Source organism: Desmodus rotundus, chromosome X (genome assembly GCF_022682495.2).
Source record: "Desmodus rotundus isolate HL8 chromosome X, HLdesRot8A.1, whole genome shotgun sequence".
Taxonomy (NCBI): Eukaryota; Metazoa; Chordata; class Mammalia; order Chiroptera; family Phyllostomidae; genus Desmodus; species Desmodus rotundus.
In genome coordinates, this window is record NC_071400.1 from 59,513,807 (window position 1) to 59,528,858 (window position 15,052).

A 15,052-nucleotide genomic window follows, 5' to 3' on the forward strand; every position below is an offset into this window, starting at 1 on the left:
ATGCTGACCTCATAAAATGAGTTTGGGAGTGCTCCCTCATTTTAAATCTTTTGTCAAACCCTTGACAACCATTGAGTTCCTATTAATGCAGGGGTTTTTTTAGATTCCACATATAAGTGAGATCGTACACTAGTCATCTTTCTCTGCCTGAGTCTTCCACTCAGCATAATGACCTCGAGGTTCATCCATGTTGTCACAAATGTCAGCATATTCTCCTTTTTTCATAGCTGAGTAATACGCCATTGCATATATACTACATTTTTTATCCATTCAGCCATCAATGGATATTGTAAATAATTCTGCAGTGAAAATGGGAATGCATATAACTTTATATGACTTAGTGTTTTGATTTTTTTCAGATAAATACCCAAAAGGGGAATTCATGAATCATATGGTAGTTCTATTTTTAATTTTTTGAGGAACCTCCATACTATTTACTATGATGGCTGTCCCAATTTACATTCCCACCAACAGGACAAAGTGGTTCCCTTTTTTCCACATCCTTGTCAAAACTTGTTATCTCTTCCTTTTTTTATAATAGCCATTTTAGCAGGTATGAGCTCATATCAAATAGTGATTTTGATTTGTATTTCCCTGAGAATTTTTTATGTTGAGTACCTTTTCATGTACCTGTTAGCCATTTGTATGTCTTCTTTGCAAAAAGATTCAGCTTCTTTGCCCAATTTTAATTGGATTATTTGTTTTATTTTGTTTTTCTATTGAGTACAATGAGTTTATAAACTATGCTTTGGATATTCACCCCTTTTGAGATATATGGCTTGTAAGTATTTTCTCCCATTCTAGAGGTTGCCTTTTCATTGTGTTTATTGTTTCTTTTTCTATGCAGAAGCTTTTAAGTATGATGTGTTCCCACCTGTTGACTTTTGATTTGTTGCTTGTGCTTTCGGTGTCATATAAAAAAAAGAAAATCATTGCCAATCCTAATGTCAAGGAGATTTTCCCCATGTTTTCTTCTAAAAGCTTTATGGTTTCAGGTCTTACATTTAAGATTTAATTTACTTGAAGTTAATTTTTATGAATGGTGTCAGATAAAGGTCCGACTTCATTCTTTGCATGTGAATATCCAGTTTTCCAATGTCACTTATTAAAGAGACTCTCCTGTCTCCATTTAGTATTCTTGGCTCCCTTGTCAAATATTAGTTGATTGTACATGTATAATTTTATATCTGGGGTCTCACCTCTTTTTTATTGGTCTATATGTCTGTTGTTATGGCAGTATCATACTGTTTTGATTATTATTATTTTGTAATATACTTTGAAATCAGGAAGTGTTATGCCTCCAGCTTTCATAGTCTTTCTCAGAATTGATTTGGCTCTTCAGTGACTTTGGGGGTTTCATACAAATTTTAGGGGCTTTTTTTCTATTTCTGTAAAAAGTGTCATTGGGATTTTGGATTTGATGCTATTGTAAAAGGGATTCTTTTATTTTTATTTTTTTAAATTTATTTATTGTTGTTCAGTTACAAATGTCCCACCTTTTTCTCCCTATTGCTAACACCTCCCCATCACCTGCCTCCTACAGTCTATCAACCCCATAAAAGGGATTATTTTATAAATTACTTTTGAAGGTTGTTCATTTTCAAGATATAGAAATACAACTGATTTTTGTATCTTTATTTTGTATCCTACAAGTTAGCTAAATTTATTTATTAGTTCTTTTTTTTACTTTTAAAAAAATATATTTCAATCATAATGCTATTAAAGTTGTCCCATTGTTTCTCCCATTCATTCCCCTCTGCCCCGTACCCCACTCCCACCATCATTACCCCACCTTACTTCATGTCCATGGCTCATACACATAAGTTCTTTGGCTTCTCCATTTCCCATACTACTCTCAACCTCCCCCTGTCTATTTTATACCTATGATTTATGCTTCTTTTTCCCTGTACTTTTTCCTCCACTTGACCCCTCCCCTCCCCACTCATAACCCTCCATGTGACCTCCATTTCTGTGAATCTGTTCTTGTTCTAGCTGTTTTCTTAGTTCATTTTGTTTATGTTTTTCTTTTTTTAGGTTCAGTTGTTGATAGTTGTGAGTTTGTTGTCATTTTACTGCTCGTATGTTTGATCTTCTTTTTCTTAGATAAGTCCCTTTAACATTTCATATAATAAGGGCTTGGTGATGATGAACTCCTTTAAGTTTACCTTATCTGGGAAGCACTTTTTCTACCCTTCCATTCTAAATGATAGCTTTGCTGGATAGAGCAATCTTGGATGTAGGTCCTTGCCTTTCATGACTTCAAATACTTCTTTCCAACCCCTTCTTGCCTGAAAGGTTTCTTTTGAGAAATCAGCTGACAGTCTTATGGGCACTCCTTTGTAGGTAACTGTCTCCTTTCCTTTTGCTGCTTTTATGATTCTCTCCTTATCTTTAATTTTGGGTAATGTAATTATGAGGTGCCTTGGTGTGTGATTCCTTAGCTCCAACTTCTTTGGGACTCTCTGAGCTTCCTGGACTTCCTGGAAGTCTATTTCCTTTGCCAGATTAGAGAAGTTCTCCTTCATTATTTGTTCAAACAAGTTTTCAATTTTTTGCTCTTCCTCTTCTCCTTCTGGCACCACTATGATGCATATGGTGGAACGTTTAAAGTTGTCCTGGAGGTTCCTAAGAGTCTCCTCACTTTTTTGAATTCTTGTTTCTTTATTCTGTTCTAGTTGAATGTCTATTTCTTCCTTCTGCTCCAAACTGCTGATCTGAGTCCCACTTTCCTTCCCTTCACTATTGATTCCCTATAAATTTTCCTTTATTTCACTTTTCATAGCCTTAACTTTTTGCTCTATTTTGTGACTATACTCAACCATTTCTGTGAGCATCCTGATACCCAGTGTTTTGAACTCTGCATCTGATAGCTTGACAATCTCTTCATCGCTCAGTTGTAATTTTTTCTGGAGTTTTGATCTGTTCTTTCATTTGGCCATATTTTTTTTTTGTCTCAGTGTGCCTATTCCGTAGTAAGTGGTAGAATCTTAGGCATTCACCAGGGCAGGGCAACCCACATTGCTGCGTGGTGGTGCTTTTTGTGGGGGAGGGGACAGAGAGGGAACAATGCCACTTGCTGGGCTCTCAGCTGGCTTTCAGTCACTTACCCTGCTTCCCACAAGCAAATTGGGCTCTTCTGGTGCTGATTACTGGGCGGGTAGTTTTGTGTACATTCTAGGACCCTGTGAGTCTCTGCAATGAACTCTCCTGTGTTCCCCTGCCACCTCAACCCCAACAGATTTTTTCAGTCAGAGGTTTTGAAACTTTATTTTCCATACTGGAACCCTGGTTTGAGCAGTCTGTCTTGCTCCCCAGATGTTCCTCCCAGTTCATCTGCAGGCAAATGTGGGACTGCCTGCTCTTCCAGCCACCACCTTGGGGTGAGTCCTCTCCACCCTGGCTGTACATTTCCGCCCCTCCTACCAGTCTGGATGAATGTTTCTTCTTTAACTTCTTGGTTGTTGGATTTCCATACAGTTTGATTTTCTGGAAGTTCTGGTTATTTTGTTTTTATAAGTTTGTTGTTGTCCTTCATTTAGTTGTGCGAGGAGACAAAGTGTATCTATCTACACCTCCATCTTGGCTGGAAGTCTGTTCATTAGTTCTAACATTTTTCTGTTGTTGTTGTTAAAACTTTAAGATTTTCTATACACAAGATCATGTCATACATAAATGAGAAAATTTAACTTTTCCTTCCCCATTTTAATGACTTTTATTTCTTTTTCTTGCTTACATGCTCTGGAAAGGACTTACAGTACTATGTTGAATAGAAGTTCTGGAGAGTGAGCACACTTGTCTTGCTCCCAATCTTAGAGGAAAAGCTTTCAGACTTCCTCCATTGAGTATTCTGTTAGTTGTGGTTTTCTCACACAGGTGGGGAAAAATAGGTTTATAGATGTTCATATGGAAAATACAACAATTAATAAATAATAGTCGATGTTCATGCACTCACAACTGTAAACTTACTTTGGCCAGAACTGTATATAATTTTTATTTTTATTTTTTTAATTCTTGTTCAATTACACTTGTCTGCATTTTCTCCCCACCCCAGCCAAACCCACCTCCCTCCCCTGCCTCCACCCTCCCTTTTGATTTTATCCACGTGTCCTTTATATTAGTTCGTGAAAACCTCTCTCCCCACTATCCCCTCACTACACCCCTCTGGCTATTGTTAGATTCTTCTTAAATTCCAAGTCTCTGGTTATATTTTGGTTGCTTTTTTCTTTACTTGATTATGTTCCAGTTAAAGGTGAGATCATATGGTATTTGTCCCTCACCACGTGGTCTGTTTCACTTAGCATAATGCTCTCCACTTCCATCCATGCTGTTGAAGAGTATAAGATCCTTCTATCTCTCTGCTGCTAGTATTCCATCGTGTAAATGTACCATAATTTTTGGATAGACTCATTTGCTGATCGGCACTTAGGTTGCTTCCAGTACATGGCTATTGTAAATTGTGCTGCTATGAACAATGCGGTGCATAGGTTCTTTTGGATTGGTGTTTCAGGGTTCTCAGGCTACAATCCCAGCAGGGGAATTGCTGGATTGAAAGGCAGTTCCATTTTTAGTTTTCTGAGGAAATTCCACACTGCTTTCCACAGTGGCCTAACCAGTCTCCATTCCCACCAACACTGCACTACGGTTCCCTTTTCTCCACATCCTCTCCAACATTGGTTTGTTGATTTGTTTATGTTGGCCACTCTCAATGGTGTGAGATGGTAACTCACTGTGGTTTTAGTTTACATCTCTCTGATGGCTAGTGATGCTGAGCATCTTTTCATATGTCGCTGGGCCCTCTATATGACTTCCTTGGAGAAGTGTCTGTTCAAGTCCTTTGCCCATTATTTAATTGGGTTCTTTGTCTTCCTGGAGTGCAGTCGTGTGAGTTCTTTATATATTTTGGAGATCAGTCCCTTGTCTAAGGTATCATTGGCAAATATGTTTTCCCATACTGTTGGTTCTCTTTTCATTTTAATGCTATTTTCCTTAGCCATGCAGAAGCTTTTTATTTTGATGAGTTCACATTTGTTTATCCTTTCCTTTATGTCCCTTGTTTTAGGGGACGTGTATGTGAGGATGTTGCTGCACAGAATCTCTGAGATTTTCCTGCCGATGTTTTCCTCTAGGACTTTTATGGTGTTACGACTTATATTTAAGTCTTTTACCCACATTGAATTTATTTTTGTGCATGGTATAAATTTGAGATCGAGTTTAATTTTTTTCCACATACCTGTCCAGATCTCCCAACACCTTTTGTTGAAGAGTAAATTTTTGCTCCATTTTATGCTCCTGCATCCTTTGTCTAATATTAATTAACCATAGAGACTTGCATTTATCTCTGGGCTCTCTGTTCTGTTCCATTGGTCTATGTGCCTGTTTTTATACCAGTACCAGGCTGTTTTGATTACCGTGGCCTTGTAATACAGTTTGATATCAGGTATTGTGATCCCTCCTGCTTTGTTTTTCTCTCTCAAAATTCCTGCAGCTATTCAGGGTTCTTTATGGTTATATATAAATTTCTGAAGTATTTCTTCTATATCTGTGAAATATATCATGGGTACTTTAATAGGAATTGCATTGAATCTATAAATTGCTTTGGGTAGTATGGCCATTTTGATGATGTTAATTCTTCCAATCCATGAGCATGGTAAATGCTTCCATTTGTTTGTGTCTTCCTTAATTTCTTTGTTCAATGTTCTGTAGTTTTCCAAGTATAGGTCTTTTACCTCCTTGGTTAGGTTTATTCCTAGGTACTTTATTTTTCTTGTTGCTATATCAAATGGGATTTTTTCCCTGATCTCTGTTTCTGATGTTTCATTGTTGGTGTACAAAAATGCCTTTGATTTCTGAGTATTGACTTTTATCCAGCTGTTTTGCCAAATTCATTGATTAAGTTTGAGTACTTTTTTGGTGGAGTCTATAGGGTTTTCCATGTACACTATCATGTCATCTGCAAACAGTGACAGTTTCATTTCCTCCTTTCCAATTTGGATGCCTTTTATTTCTTTTTCTTGTCTGCTTGCTGTGGCTAGGACGTCCAATACTATGTTGAATAGGAGCGGTTAGAGAGGGCATCCTTGTCTTGTTGCTGATGTTAGTGGGAAAACTCTAAGTTTTTGTCCATTGAGTATGATGTTGGCTGTAGGTCTCTCATGTGTGGCCTTTATTATGTTGAGGACTGCTCCCTCTATTCCCACTTTGCTGACTGTTTTTGTAATAAGTGGGTGCTATACCATATTGAATGCTTTTTCTGCATCTATTGATATGATCATGTCTTTTTGTGTTTGCTTTTGTTTATGTGGTGTATTATGTTTATTGATTTGCGAATATTGTACCATCCTTGCATCCCTGGGATGCATCCCACTTGACCATGGTGTATGATCTTTTCAATGTATTGCTGGATGCAGTTTGCCAATATTTTGTTGAGGATTTTAGCATCTATGTTTATCAGCGATATTGGCCTTAAGTTTTCTTTATTTGTTCTGTCTTTATCTAGTTTTGGGATTAGGATGATGTTGACTTCATAAAATGAGTTTGGGAGTCTTCCATCTTCTTGAATTTTTTGAAATAATCTGTGGAGGATCACAGAAATGGAGATCACATGGAGGGTTATCAACAGGGGAGTGGGAAGGGGAGAGAGTGGGGAAGGTACAGAGAATAAGTAGCATAAATGGTAGGTAGAAAATAGACAGGGGAAGGGTAAGAATAGTATAGGAAATGTAGAAGCCAAAGAACCTATATGTATGACTCATGGACATGAACTATAGGGGGAGAATGTGGGAGGGAGGGTGTGGGCAGGATGGAGTGGAGTGAAGGGGGAGAAATGGGACAACTGTAATAGCATAATCAATAAATATATTTTAAAAATAAATCTTTGATCCTTTTTGAATTTATTCTTGTTTGTGGTGTAAGAAGGTGGTCTACATTCATTTTTCTGCACACATCTGTCCAAATTACCCAACGCCATTTATTCAATAGACTATCATTAGCCCATCGTATGTGCTTGCGTCCCTGTCAAATATAATTCACTATAAAGTTGTGAGTTTATTTTTTTGCTCTCTTTTCACTTCCTTTGATCTACGTGTCTGTTTTTATGCCTGTACCAGGTTGTTTTGATTACTATGGTCTTGTTATACAGTTTGATATTAGGTAGTGTGATCCCTCCAACTTTTCAGGATCTTCCTTTTTTCCTTTTCAGGATCACTGTTGGTAGTTGGGACGTTTTGTGGTCCTATGTAAATTTTTGAAATATATGTTCTATTTCTGTGAAATACGTCATTGGAATCTTGATAGGAATTGCACTGGATCTATACATTGCTTTGGGTCCTATGGATATTTTTATGATGTTAATTCATCCAATCGATGTACATGGTATGTGCTTCCAACTATTTGTATCTTCTTCAATTTATTTATTCAGTGTCTTATAATTTTCTAAGTACAGATCTTTTACATCCTTAGTTAGGTTTATTCCTAGGTATTTTATTCTTTTTGTAGCAAATGTGAATAGGATTGTTTTCTTAATTTCCATTTCTGTTAGTTTGCTATTGGCATATAAAATGCAACTGATTTCTACATATTAATTTTGTATCCTGCTACTTCGCTGAATTCATTGATCAGTTCTAAGAGTTTGTTGGTAGAACCTTTGGGGTTCTCTATGTACACTATGTCATCTGCAAATAATGTTTTGAAAGGTCAGTTTTACATTGTCCTTTCCAATTTGCATGCCTTTTATTTCTTCTTGTCTGATTTCTGTTGTTTGGAATTCCAGTACTATGTTGAATAACAGAGGTGAAAGCGAACATCCTGTCTCGTTCCCCCTTCTTAAGGGGAACATTTGTAGTTTTTGCCTGTTGAGTATGGTGGTAGCAGTGGGTTTGTCATACATGGCATTTATTATGTTTAGGTATGGTCCTTCTATCCCCACTTTGCTGACAGTTTTTCTCATAAATGGGTGCTGGATTTTATCAAAAGCTTTTGCTGCATGATTGATGTGATCATGTGGTTTTTATCCTTCACTTTGTTTATGTGGTGAGTCACATTTATTGATTCATGGATGTTGTATCAACCTTGCATTCCTGGAATAAATACCACTCGATTATGCTGTATGATCTTTTTGATGCATTGCTGTATTCTGTATTCTATGTTGTTGAGGATTTTAGTGTCTATATTCATCAGAGATATTGGTCTATAATTTTCTTTCTTTGTAGTGTCTTTATCTGGTTTTGGAATTAAGATAATGCTGGCCTCGTAAAATGAGTTTGGAAGCCTTCCTTCCTCTTGAATTTTATGAAATAGTTTGAAAAAGGAAGGTGTTAGTTCTTCTTGGAATGTTTGGTAAAATTCAACTGTGAGGCCACCTGGTCCAGTGCTTTTGTTTGTTGGGAGGTTTTTTTTTTTTTTTTTTTAATTACTGCTTCAATCTCACTAGGTGTAATCTGTTTATTTAGATTCTCTGATTCTTCCTGATTTAGTTCTGGAAGATTATATGTTACTAGGAATTTATCCATTTTGTCCAGGTTGTCCTGTTTGTTCACATGTAGTTGTCATTATGTTTTTGTAAAATCCTTTGTATTTCTTTGGTGCCAGTTGTTACTTCTCTTCTTTCCCTTCTGATTTTATTTATTTGGTTCCTTTCTCTTTTTTCATGATGAGTCTGGTTAAAGGCTTGTCAATCTTCTTTATCTTTTGAAAGAAAACAGCTCTTGGGTTTACTGATCTTTGGTATTATTTTTTAGACTCTATTTCATTTATTTCTGCTCTGATTTTTATTATTTTATTCCTTCTAGTTACTTTGGGCTGTGTTTGTTGTTCTTTTTCAGGTTCCTTTAAGTGTGACACCCCATTCTCTCTCTTTTTTTTAATTTTTTTAAAATTTTTTATTGTTATTCAATTACAGTTGTGTGCCTTTTCTCCCCATCCCTCCACCCCACCCCAGCCAAACCCTTATTGTTCTCCCATATCACTGGCAAGGAAATGCTATTTGTTTCCTTTCTTGACTTTCAAATAGTGTCTTGGGCTCAGTCCTAAGACTTCTTATCTTTATTTACTCTCCTAAGTGATCTCTTCAATGATTTAAAATTTGATCTGTATGATGACAACTCTCATATCTCTAGCTTTTAGTGCCTTTCCTAACTGGTATAGTTCCAATTATACATGTCCAATGCATGTCCAAAATCAAAGTCCTTATTGCCTATATCTCCTAAAACATAAAAGAAATACCAGAACAGGAATAAACTATCAATGTCCAGACCCTCCATTCCCCCTACCTAAATTATCCCTGAGTGGTTACCTCTATCTGCTCTGAATTTTGGGGCACCTGGGATAATGTTAACAGATATCAGACAGAAAGCAGAACTATTCAGCTCTCATTTTGTACCCAACAAGAGGAGTCATCATGCTGGAGAAAATAGATTTGTTCACAACCAAGAGAGTACTATCTCACTATCAGAGTTTGGTATTATGTGTGTGGATTATTTGTTTACACAATAATGGAAGAAGGGGAATATGCTGCTGACATTTAGTACACAGGACCTAGATGTGCTGAAGTCCTTCGAACTGCAGGATGATGTCTTATGATAGTGAATTGTCCTACTCCAGATGCCAGCAGTGCCCTTATTGCAAAATACTAGAATAAGCTTTTAGAGAAGGAATTGCATTTCAAGAGAAGATGGACAACAAATAATTAAAATTTAGTTCATAGCACAGGTAAAATTCATCCCAGAACTCTGAAAGATCCTTTTGATATCATATTTGAACCTTTATCAAAATCCTTTGAAGAATTATTGCAAACAGCACAGATGGGAGAAGAGATAGTTTAGCAGCCCAAAAAGAAAATTGAGTCTTAATGCATTATAGTCATATTTCATTTTTATTAATAGTGGTATCCCTAAGCCTGATAACCCACTGTAATTCACTTTGATTCAAATCTATAAATATTTCTGAACATCTATTGCTTCTTAACTAATGCTTAATCTCTCCTTATCTTACTCAAACTCTCAGAAGCATGATCTTGGAAGTTCCTTGTACCCTGAAATGTGAAGATACTGAAATTTTAAATCTAAATGATTGAAGCAAATAAGCATTACTTGAAGATTCCTCCAGTAAGAACAGCCCCTTATTCAGCAGCAGACTTGTGAGGATAGAGTTCTCCATGGGGCATAGAATTAGAACTAGAGCCCACTCCCTCAAATTTTCAGGGACCCTGAGATGTTGTACATACTGATGGTGAGCAGTTCTTCAGGGAGGCTTATGGTAGAGAAGCAGGAGGCCAGGTCTTTGAGTATATGAATTGCTGTTAAAGGAGATTGGTGGCTAATGTACACAATTATAATCAAAACAATCAACTAATAATAATAGCTACCATTTATACAGATCTGAATACATACTGATATTACTCTAAGGACTTTACCTACTTTAATGCATTTAAACCTGTGAGGTAGGTTTTGATCTCACCCGCATTTTACAATTGAGGAAGGTGAGGCACAGAGGTATTCAATAACTTTCATAAGGTCACAGAAACAGTAAGTGATAGAACTGAGGTTTTTAACACAGCCAACTCTGGTCCCAGAGATTATGTACTTAACAACTCGACTCCTCAATTTTCCCCTTCCTCCTCCCACCCTTGTCTTCGATTCTGGTACATTGCTCTTTAAACTTCACCTCTCATAGCCATATAGATGTAGGAAATCAGTTCCCTATGCCTCTGTTTTCTTGACAGCAAAATTTGACCTTTTTGACAGGGTTGTTGTAAAGTGCATAGGAGTTCATATGTGTAAAAGCATATTGTATAATTCAGGGCACATAATAAATATTTGATGTTAACATATTCAGTATTTAATAATCAAATTTTGTCTGAGCCTTTGTTCCAGGGACTTTCAAACTTTCAGGTACATCAGAATCATCTGGTCTGTTATAAACATGTATATTTGTAGGTCTCATCCCAACACCAATTCAGTAGTCTTTTGCAGCAATCAGGAATTTACATTTTACATTTGCAAGAAATTCTGCTATAGATAATTTTGGAACTATACTTTGAGAAGCACTGCGTATGGTGAAATGCCCTCTCCCACCACACCTGCCCTGTTACTCTCTGTAAATATTTGCAAATCTAGGTGTGTGAATACTGTATTTAGGTAATAATATATCTGTATTTGCTATACAGTCTTTATGAAAGGGCAGAATATCATCTGTGAAGTCATTCACCAGGGAGAGAGAGGAATATGCTTCACCATAGAAACCAGAAAGCCAGATTTGAGTGGGAGAATTTCAATAGGTAGTCAACATAGGTGGAATCAATTTCTTGTTTCCTTCTACCATCCCTCCCTCCCTCCCTGCCTTCCCTCTCTTTCTCTCTACACCATGGATAGTATTATACAGGGAGGATTTACGGTAGAATAGGTTTGTGAAAACCTGAAAATACAGTAGCCATAAGGTAAAAAGGAATTAAAGCAAGGTGCTGCAAGATTGTGTCAGCCCTTTGGAGCAAGATAGCAGATGGAGTAGGTGGTACCTAGATAATGTGAACTGTGTTTCTTTCCTTTTTGTGTTTTCTCCTATCTACGTTTCCTTTTTAAAATTCCCTTAATATTTTAAAAAAGGTGTTTTTTCTTTGAAAATATTTCAATCTGTTTCATTTATGCTCAGCGAAAGCCAGATAAAAGGGTTTATTGGGGCAAAGTTTTAAATCACAGCCTAGAGGGAAAAAGAGACAGTCAGGGTGTTGTAGAGTTAGAATTTGTGATAGATGTTTCCCTCCTCAACCTGAGATTCAATTTCTAGTACTAAACTTTTGTCTGTGTTTAGTTTTACCATAGAAGGTGCATCAGTCAACTTAATCCTACTACAAAGATAGCTGAAGCAGTAGTCATTCCATAGATGTCCTCAGAGCAGACATGGATAGCATAGTGTAACACTGGTGATATGTTTAGGGCATGCCAAGTTCTTCAAGTATCCTTGTGTAGAAAGCTTTAGATACTAGCTATATGGCCAAATCATCACCCATCTTTATGACAAATTTATAACAAATCTGAGATCATATTGGTTTGAACATGTTAATCTTGAATTCATATATGTTTTAGTACCTCAAATCTTTGGCAAAGGCATTAAATATTGTTTTGATACAGGCTATACTTTGGATAAAATTACTGAAATATGTTTTAGTATAAACACAGAGAAAAGTACAAGAAAGAGGTTTTAAAATATTTCAAGTTAAATGGTGAGCAAAATATTTTATCTCATAGTAAGACTTATGCAAATAAAATGTAATATCCAGCTTTCAAGGCCTGATATTATTCTGTTGTTAGTGATGAATTGTGTGCAGGGCTGGGTGGTAATGAGTCTCACAATGCCACTCATCATTGATCCTTTCCTTATAACTCAGCCCTCTTGAATTTCAGTCCCTTAGGGTATGCCCATCTACAACAGCATGACTTGATTCCACATTATATTGTATTTAGGTGACTATATTTCTACTTCCTTATTAGACTTTGAAGTCCTTGAGGAAAGAGACCATGAGTTTTCAACCTGAATTGTCTCCCATAATATATTCTTAGGAAATGCTAAGTTGAAAAATATAAGGAAAAGAAAGAAACAGCTGTGTAAAAAAGCCAGCTGTAAAAAATTATTTGGAGACCTAAAGTTCACCTCCATTTATTGCAAGTTGAGATGAGTCTAGGCTGTAAACAGAAATGAGCATCTGCTCTCAGGAGGAGATATGGTCAAGCCCCACTTTGCTTCTTCCACAGACACCAGTACAACTAGATGTTCTGTACATATCTGTTAGAATAAATGACTCCATAGGTGCTTCCTTTAGCCCCGTCCTCAGACAGAAACTACACATATTTCACTTGGCAGGAGAGAGACTAAATGCAGCGTGAGTTGCTTAGCAAATGATTTGATAATGCCTTTCAGTGAAGGTTGCTGTTGTGGTTAAGCTAGGTAATGTTGTGGTAACAGATTCTCTGACCCCATCTTAATGTCTAAACACAACAAACATTAATTTTTTTAGTACCTTTCAAATGCTAGCTGGCCTGAGGAGGTCTTCTCCAGTCACTCAGGGACCCAGACTGATACCTTCTTATGGCTGCATCATTTGGTATATTGACCTTCGTAACTGTCATGGCAAAAGAAAGGAACTGGGCAATCATATAGTGGCTTTTCATTGCCTCAGCCTAGAAATGTCACATGTCCTTCTATACACATTGAGTTAGTTAGAACTAGTCACATGATGCTGCTCAACATGAATGGGACTGGAAAATATAGGGGAGCAAAAGAAATAGTTGGTTAGTTTTACTTGTCTCTGCCAAAGATAAGCCAAAAGCATCTAGGAGGATGAGTGGGTGGCGGTGAATTCTTGCATTAGGGGAGGAGCCTGGGATGGCTGAGTACTGGTGATTAATGGCAGGTGTGAACAGTTGGCACAGAGATGGTTTTATTGTGGATCATTTTGAATTTTATGCCAATAGAAGCAGCAGAGCATCTTTTTGCCTTATGGACTACGTTGGTCCACTAAAAAATCAGAATAATACCAAGGGGAGGGTGGAAGCAGGGGAGGGAGGTGGGTTTGGCTGTGTGGGGTAGAGGGGTGGGGAGAAAATGCAGACAACTGTAATTGAACAACAATAAAATACTTTAAAAATTGAAACATTGAAAAAAAATCAGAAAAATAGATTTTTAGAGTGGGAAAATACCTTACTGGTTACCTAACCCAACCTCCTGTTTGATGCACTAGCTCCCTGGAAAATAGCCTTGTTCAATACCTCTCTAGCCTCTCTTTTATCCCCTATGTGTATTAGTACAAAAATTATATAATGTATCATCCAAATTGGAATACTTTTGTGAATAAAAGTGGACACTGTGAACAATTATGCTGGGACAACAGATAGAACCTGACTCTTTGGCACAAAATGTAATGTACTGTCATCATAGATACTGCAGACTCACTCACTGTCTCTTGAGGTTATTCACCCCATTGGGAACAATTCGTTTTAAAATTATGGGGTTTTTTCAAGGAAATATATACACACAGTTAAACAGCACAACCAACCTCCAACTTAAAGATAAATGCCTCAAGCAGCTAAGCAGCATTGGCAAAAATTATAAAATTGGGTAGTTTGGTAGTTTGGTGCCAGTAGAAAATCATTTTTTCTTCCACTCTCAGCTAAGACCTCAACATTGACTGTTCTTTTTTTTTTGGTCTTCTGGCTGGCAGAATCTCAGTTTTTCTTGTCCAAAAGTTATACAGCAAACCATGAGATCAGGCTAAGACATAGACCCTGTCTCAGAGAGACTTTCACAAAGTGTTTTCTTTATCTGCCAGCAATGTCACATATATAAAGTTTAAAAGCCAAATAGTAATATTAGACTTCTAAATAAAAAATAGTTTTTCTACTATAAAGAACACATGGACAAAATCAACGGGGAGGGTGAAGGTGGGGGAGGGAGGTGGGTTTGTCTGGGGTGGGGTGGAGGGATGGGGAGAAAATGCAGACAACTATAATTGAATAACAATAAAATTTAAAAAAAAAACCCTAAACGTAAAAAAAATTTTTCTCTGCAATAATTCCCTTCACTTATGATTTTCTCTACCCTGATGTAATCATTTTAAACTTTACACATTTTCCTGTTAATTTCATATTTCTAAATAACATTTATAAACTATTCTTTGTATTTCCTATATTTGATATTACCTTTTACTTTCTATATGAATGATAAGGACAAATTTCTCACAGACAATCCCATCTACCAACACACACCCACAGACATGCATACATGCATGAACACACACACACACGAGCATCCCTTCTTCCAATTCTCTCAATAGGTTTTGATAACATATTATAACATAGAATTTTTCTCTTGTATAACTTGTTGTCTTCCCTGGGGGTCGTGGTACCTTGTCTGTTTACTCTTTAAATCTATCACCAAGCTTAAATATCTCTTAATTATATTCAGAAATATTAGGTAATCTCTCACTTGCATTTTTTAATTTGAGCCCTCAGTGCTGCTCCAATTTGGACTTGTTGCTCTCTAGGTCTGCTGCACAGTGGTCATT